This window comes from Numida meleagris, chromosome 11, assembly GCF_002078875.1.
Source record: "Numida meleagris isolate 19003 breed g44 Domestic line chromosome 11, NumMel1.0, whole genome shotgun sequence".
NCBI classification, from domain to species: domain Eukaryota; kingdom Metazoa; phylum Chordata; class Aves; order Galliformes; family Numididae; genus Numida; species Numida meleagris.
Window position 1 is genome coordinate 9,221,470 of NC_034419.1, and position 17,127 is coordinate 9,238,596.

Here is a 17,127-nt window from a genome sequence, read left to right on the forward strand (position 1 = left end):
AGGCAGACAGCGCGTGACAAGCTGGAATTAAGATATATATATATTTTAAGGAAGAGGCTCCACTGATGGGAAATATCTAGACACTGCGGCACAGCTCGAGACCAGAGCTCCCTTCCGCGGTACCCACACAAAGGATCCTTGGAGCCCTTTGGCTGCGCTCTCCCGAAGGGAGCTGTAAGCTGAGCTGCTTCCAAACAGATTTTCGGAAACAGACAGCATCTCCTCTCCCTGCCAGGTAAGAGCCCACGCTACCAAACCTCAGCTTGTGAGGCACATGGCATGCCTCCGGCCCTTGGCTCCCCACATGATGTGTGTGGGCAAGCTCCGTTGGCTGGAGGTCCTTCAGTTCTCTCCCAGGACACTTGGCACAAGGAATGTCGCCTGCCATGGTGTGGTGGCTTAGGTTCACCCCTGGCTCCTGCACTGCTTTTTACCAGCTCATTTCACCTAGGACCTCTCCATACTCTGTGATCCTTGAGGTCCTTTTCAACCCAGGCCATTCAACCCAGGCCATGCCTCGGTTTCCCCAGCTATAAAGCTGACAATAAAGAAACTCCCACTTCCTCAGCCTTTTTCTTTTAGTTGTTATGATTTCTTCCTTTTACAATGGCAATGAACAGACACAGCCAAGATTAAAATCACAAAGTAAAAACATACAAAAAAAAAAAGGCACTCCCGCACCAGACAGTACTGAGTAGAGACTGTAATCAGGTTAAACTGGGGATGCTCATGTTTGTGGGGGTTTTTTTTGTTTTGTTTTTTGTTTTTTGTTTTGCCAAAACATCAGCACTTTGTAAATAATACTGCAATTCCCTGCTCTGTGGGGTTGTTCTAAACCCTCAGTCATTTTGGACGGGGTGCAGAAAAGCAGCGTGGCTATCGTATCATCATAGAATCATTAAGGTTGGAAAGACCTCTGAAATCACCAGTTGCAACCCACCCCCCCCATGCCCACAACCATGTCCCTCAGTGCCACATCTCCACGGTTCTTGAACACCTCCAGGGACAGTGACTCCCCCACCTCCCTGGGCAGCCTGTGCCAGTGCCTCACCACTCTTTCCAAGACGAATTTTTTCCTAATATCCAACCTGAGCCTCCTTTTCCCACATGAGGCAGCTGTGCCCTGGGGAATAGACTCAAGTCCTTACCTGTAGCTTCCAACCCACCGTGCCATTTACAGAGGGCGCTCATTTCAATCCCTTTGGTTACAGGAGGAGAGTGGACAGAAGAGAAGCTCGGTGGCACTGCAGAAATAGCTAATATACAAAACCAGAGATAAAAAGCTTTACGAAATAATAATAAAAAAAAAAACAATACAGAAAATCCCCTTGCATTCCTGAATCATCGGGAATTGATTGACTGACTGACACTCTCGGCCATTTAAGTATGAAATAAATAAAGAAGATGTTGTTCATTTTGCGTGCGCGCCTAATCCCACATTCTCAATACAAATGCATTTAACCTTGTCCCTTTAAAAGAGCTCTGGACAATCAGAATCATCTTTACAGAAGACTGCGCCTGCTTTTAAATTAGCTTTTTAAACAGCAGCCATTCTCTCTTTCCCCTTTTCCAATTCCCATTCACACTCGGCGCAGATAAACACTGCCAGGCCAGAGCATTAAGTCCTCCCAAAGTTTAAATGGAAGTTTCTATCCTACAAGGGCACAAATTTACCCACCCTTGTCAGCACCAGGGCACGTAACGGTGCACCAATGGTGAAATTCCTGTTCCATCAGTGGGCTGAGACCGCACAACCCAGCAGAGCTGTGCTTGATGGACAGGGCCAGGTGGAAGGAGATGCCACACACCAGTGTGTAACCCCAAATCAGCAGCCAACTTGCCCCCAAATCTGCCTCTCCAGGCTTCCCTGTCTTCCACTGGGCAATAACCATGCCCAAGGGGATGCCGCCAGCACTAATGCTTGTGTCTTGCTTTGAGAATTTGGGATGGAGAATGGTATAGGAGTGGTATGGTCACTGCAAGATGAGGCAATGCTGCCCACCTCAGCCCCTTCCAGCCCAGTATAGGTCTGGAAAACAAGAGTTCTGCATGTGACCTACTTCATCCTCCTGTACAACTCCTGTTAGACCAGCTGCAAGCACTGGGGGGGAAAAACAGACAAGTTATCTATACTCAAACTGCTCTTAGAGCATGTGAGAGCATTGCATGCTGTGGTTTGCAACTGAATTTCCCGAATAGCATCCTAAACAGTTTGTCTGCAATCTGAAACGAGCACTGATGGGAGAGCAGTGCTGGTTTACACGGTGCAGGCAGAGCCCTGGAGCTGGGCACAGGAGCAGCCGTTCCCAGCCCTCGTGGGCAAACTTCTTACCCGATAAAAATGGCTTTTCCAACCAAAACTCTTTTCAAACAGAAACCTTCCGGTTATACATCGCTACGTTTCATTTTTGATTGAAAAGGTGAAGTGATTTTTCAGGACAAAATAAGGGCTTTAATCAATAATTGGTTCTTTGCCACCAGAAAAGGGTCTGGCTGTGCCTTCTTCTGGAGCACTGCAAAAACAAGCATCTCTTTAAGCTTCTAGAGCAAACCAAGTATCTTCCCGCCTGCTACAGTTTCCATTTTTTTCTTTAATGGGAAAAAAAGCATCAGCATACTTCGGCAACGTGCATTTCCAGTAAGGCCATGCAGTTCCAACCAGGGCAGCCTCAAACCGCAGGGTCGGCGAGCTGAGCACTGACATCAGAGGCACGAGTCCGGAGAGCCAGGCAGGATCGTGTCCCAGAGAAACTGGTCTGAGCGTTCGGATGGAAGCGTATATCACGAGATATGGCAGGGAGAATAAAAGCCTGAATTTGAGAAAGAGCAGACAAACGTGCAAGGAAAAATCCAGCTGCATGCACAGAGCGAGGGCTGCGTGCGAGGCGCAGTTGTGCAGCCACAGGCAGGATTCACAGAAATCCACACTGGGGAAAGAGGTTCAGTTGGCTATTTTTAAGGCTCCTGGGATCTACCGTGGGCACATGGCTGGGTCCGATGCAGCACTGCGGGCTCCAGGCGAGCCCGGCCAAGCACACGCGCTATCTCCCCATCTCGCTCTCTGCAGCAGTAAAGCATGGCTGCTTCTCAAGAGCGCTAAGAGGCTAAATTCATAAATATTTGAAATTTGCTCTGAGATTTCCAAGGGACGGGAATCCAGCCTGCCAAACAACTGCGGCGCGCTGCACCTTCGAGGCACGGTGAATGTTCGCCAATTAACTGCAGATTATTACGTTTAAAGGAATTAAAATAAACTCCCAGATTCCTACTTGGTGCAGCTGGGAGGGTGCAGTGGTCCCTCACGTGCTGTGCAAGCAGCATTGCTGGGTGCACCAGCGAGGGGTGCTCCAACCTGGGGCACCATCCGGCACTGCTCAACACTCAACCTGTCTCTGTAGGGGCACTTCCTCGGGATGTGACCTTCTTTAGAGGCTCCCATTCTACCTTCCCCCCAGCATTTCCCTCCAATGCCTTGCACTGAGGGCTAGGAAGGGAATGCACACTGCTGCTGAGCGTTCCCTTCAACGCTGGCAGCTCCGTTCCACAACCGGAGCACTGGTCATTGCATGGAGGGCTGCAGATCCGCGACTCCAGGAGCAGGAATCAGAGCCATGCAGATAAGGCTGTCATCGGAGATAACAGCAGTCAACAACCCTCGGCGTCATTATCTCCGCAAAGGGAAAAAAGCAGGCAGCTCCCTTAATATACAAAGCGCAGCGGGCATATACGTCTCCTTTACAATGATAGATGGTGAGGGATAAAGGGGAGATGTAACAGAAAGCCTTCAGCCTGCTTCACATCCTCCAAACTGTGCGTTCCCGATGGCAGCACGCAGCCTCCCCCCGTGCACTGCTCCGGCCGGGCGCAGCAAAACAATTTCACCAACACACATCTAAGTGAAGGGGTTTTTGTTGTTGTTGTTTTTTTTTTCCCCTCCTTTGGTTAATGGAATTTCTTAAGATGGAATAATGAAGCGGTGATTGTCACCCGCGCCTCACTGGAAGGCAAACAAATTGGCCGGATCAGGCCTATTTTAATTTGAAAAAATAAATAGAATCAACGTGAATTTATTTGCAGTGGGTTGATTGAGCTCCGAAACCATTACACTGCTCAACCTCTACTGCTTTACAACCAAACTCCAGCAGCGGAGCGCTCCGGCACAGAGCCGCCCCCGGCGCACAACGCAGCGCTGCCCCGGCACCCGGCCGGTCCCACGCACACACCGTCCCCACAGCCCCGCTCCGAGAGCACGGAGGTGACGTAGGGAAAGGAAACGCGGTGAAACCCTAAGTAAAATATCGAGGGCTGACTTCTTTCGGCGCGTATCTGAAGTGAGAAGCAGCGCAGAAGGGCATTTAATTAAATCAAAGGGTAAAGGAGGGGGCTGCGGTGCAGCTTGCTATTATGTTACAGTTCACTAAAATGAAAACTTATTTTTAAACCTCTGGTATTAATTTGAGATTATTCAGATACTTAATTAAAAGTGCAGCATGTGTTAAATATTATTTCAACAAAGATTATCATCAAAACCCTATGTAATAAGATCCTTCAATGCTTAGAGCGATATTTTATGCAAATTTTCTATGCCACCAAATGAAGGTCTCTTCATTATTTTTTTTTTCCCTTCTTCATTTGCAGAAGCAAAATGTTCCAGGCGGGGAAAAAAAAAGTTTCCAGAACAACACAGTACCGCAGATAACGCAGAGCAACACACAGCAACTCAACAGTGCTTGCGTCCCCATGTTCGTCCTGGCAAAACCCCACTGGAAGGGGAGAGGCAGAGCCTGGTGCTTCAGGAGCGAGCCCACTGCTCACACCTGGGATCGGATCAGATGAAGTTTATAGGGCAAAGATGTTTCCCTGTGTGGGATTTCTCCTGTGGCCTTCGCTCTCTGCATGGAGTCAGTGAGGCTGACAGGAACCGAGGTTTTGTGTGGCCAGATCCCTTTTAAAGCTATAATAAATAATAACAAATTACTTGCCCAAAGGGACAATATTTTGCCCCAAAGGAAGCGAATAAAAACTAGAATAAGTACCAAATGCTTTCATGCACTCCCCACTTCTACACCAGTTCTGTCAGCCCTGCTACCAGCTCACTTCTTGCACTGGCTGTGGCCAACCAGCACCACTCTGCACCCAAGCAAAGGCTTCACTGCTTCATGAGAGCGTAGAAACAGGACTGACCCCAATAGTCCTGGGCTGTGGGGAACTGCTGGTCCTGTTCTGAACATGCAGAACGTTGTTACTTCGTTATATAGAAGGACTTCAATCAGAACCCTGCTCACTGCTCAGCCTGAATGCAACGCACTGATTTTGCGAATACCAGGAAGGGCTTCTGTATGTACATGAGGAGCTGCTGTCGAAATATGGGAAAAGCACTACTTTCAGTTTGAGGGATAGCTGGGGCTGTCATCGGAAAAGAAGCACACACTGCTTTCAGAGCACTGCTGACTAAAAGCAGCGCTGGCAGTGTGCTGTGCCCACCTCTGGCACCCCAGCATGCACACGCACCGACTCCCGGGGGCTCTTCACCCCGAGCTGGCAGCTGACACAAGCTTTGGGAGCCCCAGATGTTGAGCCATGTTCTGCTGAGATCACGAGCCCCAAAATAACGCAGTGCTAGAAAACGCCGAGACAACGTTACAGCACTCGGTCTCAGATTGCGGTCAGAAGTGAGCGGCACCAGCAACTCGAACAAGAACTGATACAAATAATAATTAGAAACGATCAAAGTCAACAACTCAAGCAGCAGAATGCAGCCACAGCTGCGTGCTGAGAGCCAAAGGGGATTCCTCTGTGTTGGATAGGGATTATGAGTGCGAGCTTCCTTGGAGTGAACTGCAGAATATGTGCAACAAAGTGCATTAAAGACAAGCAGAGAGCCGAGGAGCAGAGCCCATCTGCAAGCGTTTGCTCCGTGCTCTGCTGCACCCCCTGAGCACAAACTCTCCTAACAAGACATTTCCCTTCTCCCTGCCCTGGCACCGGGACCAGCGGAGCAACAAAACCACGGCAGACCTGGAAGGGAGCTGGTTTTGCTTTGTGACAAAGAAGAAAAAAAAAAAAAAAAAAGTGATAACCATTAGCTTTTAACTGCCTGTACTGAAATGGGAGAATAAGTGCTGAAATAACTGAAAGAATTGAGTCCTGCCACCTACCCACGGCTTCCCCGCGAAACAGAGACCTGAGCACAGCACAGATCATCTCGGGTTTCATACAGAAACAGAACACAGACAGAACGCTGCTTCTGCAGGAACCTGCGTACACGGCACACGCATTTATGGGGACATTCTTCAGTGGGGATGCTCTGCAGCATAAGGATTGTTTGGTAGATTTTGTTGTTCTTGCATGTTTTTTCTTTTTCTTTTTCCTCCTTTTTTCCTTTTCCTTTTCTTTTTTTCTCTTTTTCCCCCCTTTTTCTTTTCTTTTTCCTTTTTTCTTTCTGACACAGAAGTAGTTCACCAGGACCCCCCCCCCCCTCCCCCGACGGCCGCGGACCGGGCGCCCCGCAGCCGCAGGAGACTGCTGCCCTCTATCGGCCCCCGCCGCTCCTCCGAGTTCGGGAAAGCCAAACCCTGGCTCTGCCTCGTCTCCGCTGCTCTGTAATTAATGACTTCTTGGACCGGCAAATCCCCCAAGGAACGACTGATACTTCTTCTTATGTCGCTTGCAACCCTCTGACAACACAGCCCAAAGGACAATACAAATATACAGCTTGATGAAGCCGTTAAACAAATACGAAATGCCTGTGTTTTGGCCCACCAGTCTAAACAATGTGATAATGGCAATAATAGCTCTATTCACAGCATAGCTTTCCCAGTGCGGCTCTTGTAAACTTTCACTATCTGAACTGTTAAACAAAACTCGGGCTCCATCAAGGCCCTTTGTGCCTTATCCCGCTGCTTTCTGTGCCACAAAATGATCCCCCAAAGTGATTGGGACGACCCAAGGAGAAGAAGAGGGAGTGCGAGGTTCCCGTAGAAGCAGCTGACCAGATATTAGAAAGCAAAACAATAAAAGAGATGGGGACTCGCGACGATCGAAAAGGTTGGGAAAAAAGAGCAGGGCAGGAGGAAAGGCACCAAATCACAGCACCAGTGCAGCTGCCTCCTCGCAGTGGGGCTCACCCCATACCCTTATTATGGCTTCTGGAATGGCTGCTCACCTCCGTGGAGCACGAGGACTGCTCTCAGTCCTGTCCTCGCCTCCTCTGGTGATGAAAATCTGGAGAAACGCCACAAAATTAAGTTAAACCAGCGTGAGTTTAGAATCAGATTTCCAAATATAGGCATTTTAAAGGGTGAACTGTTGTTCCTCTTAATAACGTACAAAATGCTGGGGTCAGTCCTGCTTCTGCTGAAGTCTGTGTCAAACCCTCATAAATACACATATACAGATTGGTGTCTAAAGAGAAAGGGAATTACATGCATATGTGTGTGTACCCAGACTCTATTAAAGATAACAAATACGCACGTTCTCCTTGCACAAACATGCAGATTGGGGTAAGCACTGGAGCACACAAGAAAATACATTTTATTTTTCCAGGCATTTGAAGTGGCTGCTGAGAACACAGCTAGCAGCCACCGCAACTTCCAGAGGAGAAGCACGGCTTGGAATTTAAAGCAGCAAAGTGTGGGCTGCTTTAGCAACGTCAGACATCAGCTCACACATATCAACGTATCCCAGCTTGCAGGTAACAGCCAGGATACATAGCTCCCAGCTCCTGCATTTAACTTCGTAAACAAATACATCTCTACAGACACTGTGCTGCTCCGCCCGTATGGAGCTCATTAACGGCTGGGTCGTACTCAAAACCCTAGAATTTACAGCATGTGCAGGGGAAATTATTTTTCGGATGCTCTCTGGCCCCGCTTCTCTGCAGACAGTCAAAGCCACCCACGTAGCCCCCGTGTGCTGCTATTGAGCGGTGTTCTGAGCTGCCACATAGAGGTTTTCCATTAACAACTGCTGTTGGTCTTCACTGATCTTAAAGGGGTACCTGCAGCAATGAGAGAGGGGGTGGGTGTCCCGTCCCTGGGTATACCCAAGGTCAGGCTGGTCGGGCTCTGAGCACCTGATGGAGCTGTAGGAATCCCTGTTCACTGCAGGGGGTTGGACCAGATGGCTTTTAAGGGTCTGTTCCAACTCAAACAATTCTGTGATTCTACGAGCACCATATCCCAAGCCACAGCTCGTTCATCGTGAGCTGACTGCACAGCCCCAGCTCCCCCAGCCTGCTCTCCGAATGTCACCGTGTCCCACCATGTCCGTCCATCACACCAAAACCTCCCTCAATCACTCAAAACCTCGATTATCCAAAATTCTCCACCGCTCCCCCATTATGCTCAGATAATTGAGGTTGTACGGAGCGCACTCGCAGCCAGTTAGAAGAGCAAGCATTATCTTTCAGCTGATACAACTATCAATAGCAAGCGTACAGCATATACTACAAAAGCTTTATTGTGCATATGGAGGGAGATAGAGATGAGATACGGTTCCGGGAGGCAGTTTGTCTAGTGGTTACAGTACAGAGTTGGGTGTCATGAGACCGGAGTTTTAATTACTGCCTCTGCTACCGACTCCGTTACTCAGATAACCGCTCGCTGTCTCTGCATGCCAGCATCCCGCCCTGCGAGAAGGGCACGGAGAGAATTACCCACCTTTGTCAAGCACTTTGATATCCTCAGATAAACGGCTTTTTATGCTCGGCTGCTGAGTGGTCCTGTCCATTTAATTGTGTTTTTAAAACTCTTTGGAAAGAAAGGACTGAAAAAAAACCAGCCGAAAACATGTGAGAGGCAGAGCTCAGGCTGCCGGGGGCTGGCACGGAGCTCAGCAGAGCTGCGCTGATGTAGATCCAGTCCTACCTAGCCCTTTAACAGAGTTTGCCAAATATAACGTAACCAACGCGAACACATTGTACCGTGCAAGGTACAAACTACCAATGCAGACTCTTATTTATTGCAGCAAAATGTTTACGGCCCCAGCACAAACCAGCACTCGGCATTCAGATGAGAATCACACAGCCTTCACAAAAGCAATCATCTGCTGGTGCTCGCTATTCTCTGGCCGAACCCGTTTTGCTCAGAGCCCCGAAACTTTCCGCACGCAGCGCGCGTCCTTCCCCGGGTGAAGCCAAGCGCGCAGCACACAGCGTGCCGTGGCCAGGCAGGGTGCCAGGCTCCGCCAGCACATCCCAACGCTGCTGCGGTGCCATTCCCAGCTAAAAATGCACAAAGACAATAGAACAGAAAGGTCTCGGCATCGCGATAAGCCTGCCGATTGCAGGTGAACGGCGGCGGGAGCTCTCCATACAAAGCCATGCTGCCAGCAGACCTGGACGTGCTGGTAATCGGCAGCACCTGACGCTCCGCTATCTCTCTGCTTTGTCTTACAAGCATCTGAAATTCTGGTTTAAGGCTTCTCGCACGCGGTGATTGCTGTAAGTCGCCTTCCTCGGCTGGAGAGCCGAGGTGAGGAGGGAATATCCCGCGGCCGCTTAAAGCCTTTTATTTCTCTTGTAACATGGACATCTTGGAGAGCAGATTAGCCAAAGCAGAAAAAAATAAAAAGCAAACGGTATTATTGGTGACCTAATCCTTCCTCTTAGAAAAAGAAAGGGGAAAGAAAGCCTCTTGTGATCTCCAAGGAGGAACTTGCCTTGTAAACTAGTCTCCTGCTCGAAACAGTAACAAGAATGGGAATCCTGATACAGAGAGGCTACCAAAAGCAGGAAACAGCTTAAGGGAGCCGAGATTTTCTTTTCAGTGCGACACAGGGTATTACATGGCCCCATCTCCGTTAGAAAAATGGGTGGTGAGAACTTAACAGGTTATGAGATCCTTTGCCCGCAAAGAAATCCAAACACGGTTATTTTTATACAGTAGGCAGGACCCTAATCTGCGTCCAAGTTTATAAACTGTGGGCTTGTAGTTCATTAGAGGGATTCTGTTACGCTTCTCTCTCACAAGTTATTGCATTTACAGCCCTTCCAAACCTGCCCCTCCATAAAACCAGGAATGCTGCCCCTGCCCCCACCCCTAGGGGCACGGGGGCAATCACCATTACAGTAACTAAATATTTGAAGTAGGGAACAATTTTTACAGGCAAACACCACTTGGAATAAAAGTTTGCACTTCCTAAAGTACTCAGACAAAAGCACACTGGCTACCGCCATCCAACAGGTAAGGGCACGGTGCTTTGGGGTAAGCAAAGTGGGAGCCACCACTTAAACCTCTTCACTTCGACCCCTCGGCCCCCCCAGCCCCTCAGCTGACCAGGGCAGACAATCGGCCCATTGAGCCCCAGCTTCAAACAACTTAATCGCTCCTAATAGCTCATTTACCAGAGAAATGCAACTTCCCTTCCTGCATGCAGATACCCATGACCAGGCTGCGGCTCCCTCCATTTCTCATTGTTGGGAAATCCTAAGAGCAGGGAAAGGGGTTTTTTTGTTGTTGGTTTTTTCTTTTTGCAGATTTTCCATTTGTAGCTCGATGTGCTCAGCACTGCTGAGGCTTCGCTTTGGCTCAGAGCGGACAATCCGAGCGCTGCTGTTCTCAAACCAGGGAAAACCTGAACCACAGGGAACATATGCAAACAATGCCATTGTGGCCGCAGCTAATTCATAAATTCCAGGTAATATCTTTAGACTTCTTTCTTGGCATCGTTCCCCAGCTCCTACCCGAGTATCCGATGTCCACGGCTTCCTACAACATGGTGGCAGATGCCATTCTGATAGGAGAGCAGCAATTCCTTCCTGACCCAGAGGGTTACGTCATGCCTTTGAAACGCGACATCAGATCCAGCCCAGCTACCTGTCCATCTCCAGGCCGCCTATCAATTAGCGTTAGACACTAATTTGATTAGATCAGCACGCTGAAATTTTATTTGGTTCCACCTAAGGAGGATAATTCCCCCTGCGTGGTCTTTGGAACCCACTAATTTTCCAATGGAATGGGAAACACAGGTTGGGATTTGGAGGCTCTTTCTTCTACTTGTTAACATGTGAGCTCAAAACCGCAGTAAAAAATAAATCCATGCAACTTCGTAGAATGGGACTTGCCAGTTGAAGAGAAAGCGGCTTTTTACAGAATAGCCCAGATGGAAAAAAATGTATACATTTAACTCTGAAACCTGAAGTGTTCTTTGAGGGAAAACGAATACGTTTTAGCCTTAAAGGGATCACAGACTGCAATTATATAATTCTTGTCAACTGATGTTAAAGATAGGCTGGAAAGAATGTATGCTGAGGCCCTGCAATAAAACGAGCTCCTTTACTCCTTTCAAATGTTTGCAAGCCTTGGAGGTTATCCAAAGGTCGAATACAGGAAAAGTCTTGGTGAACAGAAAACATAATCATGAGCTTTTTTAATATGGGCTCTTTTTGTAATAAAATAAAATTATTGTAAGGGAAGGGAGGGCGGGCTCTGTCTCCTCAGATCTAGGGCCAGGGGGCTGAGCTCTAATCAGAGGTTGCTGTTCTCCCCTCCCCGCTCCTCCCCAGCTGTCACTGCCCCAGCACGAAGGCAGCGCCGGTGCTGGGTGCACTGCAAAGGGCACCGAAACCCCTTTGACATCACCGCAGTACAAGGGTACAATTACATTTCCCATTTTACTGGAAGCATCACACTGTGATCATCCTTCATAGGAAAATCTAGGGGATGCGCATCAAGACTTCCTTGTTTCTGATCCCATACTCTGTACCACTTTGTTGCCAGTTTGCTTCCTGTGGTGACTGCCCCATCACCCCAAGTTATCTATACCTCACAGGCTGAGAAAATAACCTTAAGAAACCATATTTCCCTCTCAAATTCAAGAAGCCCATTCTAATGACAACCTGCACTGCCCGGGGAGCACATCATTCATGCTGACGATACCATTGTAGGTATTGTTTCCAGTTTCTTGACTTTCTTGTGGACTTTTCTGTCTTTTCACCATTATCAGCCCAAATGAAGAGGTCTTTCCCATTACTTTCACCAGAAGAGTAACCAAAAATTAGAAAAAGAAAAAAGCGATCATACTTACCAGTCCTACCCAGACAAGAAACATTTCAGGGCTGGAGCACGCTGGATAGGCTGCTAGCAACTGCACCTGCTCTGCTGGGATGTGAAAATAATTCGCATTAGCAGTCCTCCCGCAGACCATGTCTTGGCCCACAGGGCACAGCAACTTGGCCTGACATCTAAAATTATTTCTTTTTTATACCATTTCATGCCAGCAACACATTTTTCATCACGATCAGCTCCTTGCCCTCCCTCATTGAGCTGGTGTGGAGCTGTCATTTCACAAAGCCAAGAGACAAGGGCCTTCAAACCCATGAATGATACCGCACATGGAATGTGGCACATCTTTATTTTTAACAGCGTGGGCCCTTACAAAGGGGATGTAATGGGCATGCTCTCAGGGTATGAGCCCCGCTTCAGGTATGAACCAACCTTCATTTCACATCACCTCTCCTTTCTTCACCCAATCCTCCTCCTCCTGTTGGGTGGTGTTCCTTGGCTTTAACCATGCGCTCCCCTTCTCTTTGAGCTGCGAAGTCAAGAGTAAACACATGAAACGCTGGAAAAGTCATGTGAAAACACACTGCTGATATTTAAAAGTAAAGGTCCCTCTGCACATTCTGATTTAAGGAATTGTTTCAGCATGCATCTAAGTCCAGCTGATCTCCATGAGCCATAAAAGCACACTTAAACACACGCTGAAGCACCCATCCTGAGCGAAGCTACTTCCAGAACCGGGGGTAAATTAAAGGAAGATGTCCTCCAGCAAAGACATGCACTCAGGGCAGTACTGGGGCCCAGGAAATGATGATGGCAGCAAGCTGACACTGCAAACTCAAAATGAAATCAGAGTCCGGGGAGATGAGATCCAGATTTTCCCGCGCACAGTCCTTAGAGCTGAAGGTGGATGCTCAGCAGCGCGCAGGCAGCAAACGAGCTCCACACATGGGAACAAACATGTCCAAAGGCCTCACACCCAACACGGAGCTGCTGGTTGCCGAACATCTGACAATCTGGCTCTGAGAGCGGGCACCGAGCCCTGGCAAATCCCACTCCCAGCCCTGCTGAAAATCTGTCGCCACATCATCAATGTTAAAAGACAGGTTTTTCAAATGGGAAAAGCGCATTTATATCACCCTCGGCAAACTCATGAACAACACAAGGCATAATTGCTCAAATGTCAAATAAAAATTCTCGGCTGAGTAAACACTGTGCATGGAGCTTTTTTGATCCCCAAATATGAATGCTTCAGAACAGGATGAGCATGTGGCCAGTGGGGCTGTAATGGAGAGTGCTCTGTATCCTTGGCTCTACCAGGCGTGATAAAGTGCCCGCTATCATGAAAAAAAAGCTCATCTGAAAGACAGAGGGAAACCAGATGGGAAAAGAACACAAACCCTCAATGGAGATTTCAATGATTTTTTTTTCCTTTTTTTTTTTTTTTTTTTGATTGTTTCCAATTTTCCCAAATTGAAGCACTCTCCCATAGCTCCAGGCGAAGTCTCATTCACCTGAGGCACTCAGAGGGCAGGGCTGCAAGGCCAGGTTTTGCCCTGGCTGCATGGGGTGTGCGTGAGCCTAACCCAAGCGGGGAACCCAGTGGGCACCAATGCTGCAGGGCCTCTACCTCAGCTAATGCTGACTGCAGCACCTTGACCACTTCGGATTTTGCTACTTGTTCTGCTGCTCGGACAATTTCGGCAACTCCTTCCGGGTTTTCTGATGCTTCCACCACTGCTCCATCAGAGTTGGTCACTTTCAAACTTTCCATCTCCCTCGTTGCTGTCACTTCTTCTAAGGCTTGCGATGCTGTTGCATCCTTCTCTGCTCCCCCTGGCACCAGCATTTCTGTGTCCTCTGCTCGGTCCCCAGTAGCCAGGGAAGCAACGAGATCCATCCCAGGCGATGCACAGAGCCTGGAACCTGTTGGTAGAAATGCAGAGTGAAACAGTGTGACTATAAACAAGCCCACAGCCATTACAGAAGGTTTGCGTCGGGACCTGGATCTGTAGGAGCTGCCTCTCAGCAGCTGTCTGCTCTGTGCAGATGTTGGGACGCAGAGCACCATGCAGCAGCACAGCTGTGGCTCTTGCATCCCAACCCCGTGCTCTCCTGGGGGTGGCAGCCACTTCTGTGGCCTGAATGGAGGCCAAGGACACAACTGTACACCAAAACATCGCCAGTGCCTCATATCAGGTGGGCTGTGTAGCAACCAGAGACTAAAGGGAGGCTGGCTCTTTCCCAAGATATGTTTGCTTAATATCCCAGAAAAAAAATGTTTTATCTACCAGAGAAAACAGAGCACAAATTGCAAGAAACACACAGTTCAAACACTTTTTTTTTTTTTCTTTCTCTCTTCTCCTGAACTGTCAAACCCCAGTGAAGAAGTGAGAAGATTCTGTGAGAAGAATCTCAAGGAAAATCCTCCAGGCTCCAGCCAGCCAGGCACAGTGCACCTTCTCCCAGATCTCTGTACCCACACAGCTCACTTCTGACCTGCTGCATCCTCAGGGCTGTGGTCTGTGCTCCCCATGTGCAGCCAGGCCATTCTGCTGTAGGATCTCTGCTGTGATGCTGGGTCACAAGTCTTGCATTGGGATGTTCTCCCAGTTCCACGGGCAGATCATCAGCTCAAATAGGTGAAATTTTGACAACAAAAGGATCATTTCTGGTACATACATGAGGGACATTGGTAGAGGAGATGCATAACGTTGTCTGATACATCAGTCAGCTTTTGCATTAGAGAGATCCCTTGTCAAATATCACCCTGTTGATGGGTCAAAAGGAAGGTGGCAGTGATGTTAACAAGTAGTACCTATCACAACAGTCTTGGAGGAGTCACACTATGGATGCTGCTCCTCCTTAGCAGTACCTATTCCAGGACAAGTCAAAGAGGTGACACGAGATGGAGTGAGTTTCATGAATTGAGACCATGAGATCAGGAGACAGAAATAGCCACCACTTTTGTCCATACCCACCAGACTCGGCAAAGACTTCACATTTTGTTTATTCCCCTGTATTCTGTCCCTTCTTTTGTACGGAGTCCAGCACAGCACGGGGACTGCAGACAACTAGGTTTTGAGCACACGACGACCCAGCAATACAAAGGACTCCTGCAGCACGGAGACACGCTCACGCTGTAAGCCTGCCAGCACAACACCAGGGCTTGCCCACATCCCCGAGGACACAAGGCAGTCACTCACTCATGCCACTGAACAAGCTACCTGCATATCTGCTCCATTAACTAGTAACCCCGTAGCTTGCTGACAAGAACATACTTCTCTCTCCTCTGGTAATTAGCCCTGAAGGCTGGTCACGCTCACTGGCCATGAAACGCTGCAACAAGCAGCCTTTTCATGCCGCCAGCCTTACCTTTGTCCCTACCCACTCCCATTGGCTGTGGAAGGCAGGCACGATGCCTGCGCTCCCCCCATGGGCATCTCTCAGCAGGGCAGAAATGAGCTGGCCGGCGTGGCTGGATGGCATCTGCAGAGACCAAGAACCTCTTCCTTTCCCTCAGGAAAAACACAACCAGCTCCAGGAGCAGGGATGGGGTCAGCCTGAGTTGTGCTGGGAAGAGGAAGGGTCTTATGAGGCTCCAGAGATGCTGAAGAGGAAGCCCAGGGCTTTGTGCAAGGAGCGGAACAGGAACTTTGCTGCCCACTGCACGTGCCAGGCTATGGTCCCAGTTAGCAATAGTGTCATGAAAGCAATAAAAGACCTAAATCTACTTGAACGAAAGTGAAACACCTCCCAGAGTTCCCAAAATGTGGGCCGAGTTAAGCTAACGCTGACATGGATGCAGTGTAAGGGATTAAAATGTTATTTTTAAAATTACTCTCCTTGTCAGAAAACAAAGGAGGCAGGTTAGCAACACTCACCCCCATCAAAGATGTTATGGCTCTGAAACGAAGCATGCATAGCCCAAAGCTCCAGCTTTATGATCGCATTTCCCCTCCAAAATACTTTTGAGACAAATTCCAGGCACTTCAGCAAGTAGAACGGCTCAAAGATTAAAAGCAAACGTATCCCCAGCAATTCCGAGCAGCCTGCTCCAGCAGCAAGACCACAAACCTGGGAGTGAACTGTGCTCTGACTTGAGATATGACCTCAAAGAAGTCACACCTGACTCTCTGGCCTGGGTCCTTCATCCGCAGTGCTCTGCTGCAGCCATGGCTGAGAATTAACAAAGGTTGCTCCCTATTTTGTGCTCCCTGAGGTCTGGGGATGATCTTTCAAGGAGCTTGCTGCCTGCACAGTTTTTCCTATATGTACACATTAGCATTTTGAACCACATTTGCATGGGGACTAATTTAACCTCACAACCTCCAGTTTAACCTCACAAATTGCCCCTGAACCATCAGGAGATTACCCCACGTCCCCAGGAGTGCAGGTGGCTCTCGGATCACAGCACATCACTGAAGCCCACTCCCTGCCTGGAGCACTCCAACAGCAGGGCTGCATTCCCAACCCGAGCACTTGCATACCATGCTCAGGATTATGCAATTTCAGCACCTCCTATTTGCTGCACAGTCCCTGTATCCTCTCCTCAGAGCTCTGTTCTCTGCTCTGAGGCAATTTCAAAAAATTGTTTGAGTTGGAAGGAACCATTAAATGCCATCTGATCCACCTCCCCCACAATGCACAGGGGCACCCACAGCTCCATCAGGTGCTCGGAGCCCATCCAGCCTGACCTTGGCTGTCTGCAGGGACGGGGAACCCACCACCTTTCTGGGCAGCCTGTGCCAGTGCCTCACTGCCCTTAGTGCAAAAAACCTTTTCCTTCTATCCAGCCTAATTTCCTTCTCTTGGGGCAGCAGCTCACAAGGTCCTTGTTAAAATCTCTCCCACCACTTGGCAGATGCGTAGTTTGCCCCCAGCCCATTTGTTTATGTCTGACTAATGCTCATTGCTTCAAAATCAGTTTGAAGCTAATGCTGCGCCTCCCAATTAAATGTTTGATAGAATTACATCAAAAGCAAAACAGACAGAAAAAATGATTTCCCATTGATAGGCTGACCACGTTGTACAGAATTTGCTATTATAAGGCTCCGGTTGCTTAGAATTTCACTTTAATCTTTTGAATTAAAGCTTTCCATGCTGCTTGCCTGCCCCAGCTGGG

The 17,127-nt window shown here is 48.7% G+C and overlaps 1 long non-coding RNA gene across 48 annotated transcripts in view; it reads right to left on the reverse strand.

Moving 5' to 3' along the window:
* Window positions 1-17,127, reverse strand: part of LOC110404654 — a 124,716-nt gene that overhangs the window by 84,819 nt on the left and 22,770 nt on the right. For 42 of the 48 annotated variants that reach the window (XR_002442416.1, XR_002442410.1, XR_002442406.1 and 39 more), the window contains 3 exons: window positions 13,633-13,928; window positions 12,438-12,534; window positions 12,028-12,101 (listed from right to left, as the gene is read on the reverse strand). This is a non-coding gene — a long non-coding RNA (uncharacterized LOC110404654). Of the gene's footprint in view, window positions 1-8,660; window positions 12,005-12,027; window positions 12,102-12,437; window positions 12,535-13,632; window positions 13,929-17,127 lie in introns of those variants that run through there. The other 6 variants (XR_002442435.1, XR_002442434.1, XR_002442430.1 and 3 more) reach the window with 3 other exon arrangements.